Here is a 1,455-nt window from a genome sequence, read left to right as displayed (position 1 = left end):
TGAGACTTGAGTGTCTACATAATTCCTCAAGAAACAAATATTTTGCTGCCTTTTTGTTTCAGCAGCTGTGTTTGGGTATGTGTTTTGCACAGTTTAATATTTTTCTGACAGGGCTACCTTCTAATGTGTGGCAAATGAAATGTTCTGTCTGTGCCGTCTGGATTTGTTTTGAAGAAGAGGGAAGCATGCTGACATGATTTACAGTATACATGCAAATCTTTGCTTAGACTGTGCAGTTGATTCGACTTGGGAGGTCTTAAGGGTTTCTATAGAAAAGTGTATTTTGCTTGAAAATGACACAACTATTTCATTGTATTTCAGGGTGAAGGCTGTCGTACTGTCCCACTTTCCGGACACGTAGGATTTGACAGTTTGCCTGACCAGCTGGTTAATAAGTCAGTTAATCATGGGTTTTGTTTCAACATCCTGTGTGTGGGTGAGTATTTCCATTTTGGGAAGTTCTCTTGCTGCTTCTCTGCAGCTGGATGTAGCTTGTAGGTGACAGCACTAACAACGTAGCTTTGATTTAAATTTCCCCAACTGTTCTATTTTCAGTCATAAGATTTACTGGTGCCCTGGGAGATCCCTGCTGGGTTATGCAGTATGGCTTTCTACCAAGCAGTGAACCATAGAAATAAAACGCCTAAAATCCCAGGCTTTTATTATGGTCTTTATTTTCCTAGTATGTTCGAATTTCATGTTTTTAAAAGACAATAGGTACTCATGCCAGAGAACTTTGTTTTGAGGTCTTGTTTGGTTAGGTATTGAATTATTATAATTCTTTTAACAAAATACCAGTCATGCTCCTCTTAAATCACTAAAAGCTATTTTTTTTTCTCCTCCCTTCTGTGCATACTTGAATTAAAATAGTGTCTGGCCAAGCCTTAGCTGGTCAGACAATTATCCAAGCTGCCATGTGTTATGGATCTCAGCTGGGGCCTGGCGCTGCAGCAGGACTTGGTGTCTGTCCCTGCAGTGTCTGCCTGTCTCACAGGTCTTCCCCAGGGTTAGAATCCCAAATGGTCCTGCCTCAGAAGTACTCCTAGGTAACAGAAGTAAAATCTTGTATGGCTTTGGTACAGTAGTTTGGCTGGATAAGGAGATTTATAATAGGGAATTAATTGTCTGATAGGACAATTAATTTGGTTTACTGATGCCCTGCCTCTGGGAGCAGGAGGTTATTGTGTGGCCATGGCTGCTCAGAGTAAGCCCTGTCTGCAGATGCTTCCAGCAGTGCCTGGTGTGACAGAGGGGAGAATTGCAGCTGTGGGTACCTCCTGGGGACTCATGTTAGCTCTGTGCCTGCCCAAAGGTTGTCTGTCCCTGCCTGTGAGAGATCCAACTCACAGTATGGATCTGGTGTTTGCCCAGGACAGGGTTAAGTCTGAGATGAGAGCTGTAGAGGAGAGGGGAGCTTAGCCCTGTTAAATGGAGCTGAGAAGAAAACTCTCCCTG

At 43.2% G+C, this 1,455-nt stretch overlaps 1 protein-coding gene across 3 annotated transcripts in view; it reads left to right on the top strand.

Annotated features, from left to right (window-relative positions):
- Positions 1–318: 318 nt before the first annotated feature.
- Positions 319–1,455, top strand: part of SEPT6 (septin 6) — a 24,789-nt gene continuing 23,652 nt past the window's right edge. For all 3 annotated transcript variants that reach the window (XM_010296554.1, XM_010296553.1, XM_010296555.1), the window contains exon 1: positions 319–436. The gene's annotated coding sequence lies outside the window, so the exon portion shown is untranslated. The remainder of the gene's footprint in view (positions 437–1,455) is intronic.

The sequence above is a fragment of the Phaethon lepturus genome, unplaced genomic scaffold (assembly GCF_000687285.1).
Source record: "Phaethon lepturus isolate BGI_N335 unplaced genomic scaffold, ASM68728v1 scaffold50681, whole genome shotgun sequence".
Classification (NCBI taxonomy): Eukaryota; Metazoa; Chordata; class Aves; order Phaethontiformes; family Phaethontidae; genus Phaethon; species Phaethon lepturus.
The sequence above is the reverse complement of the archived record's forward strand: the minus strand, read 5'-3'. Positions and strand labels throughout refer to the sequence as shown.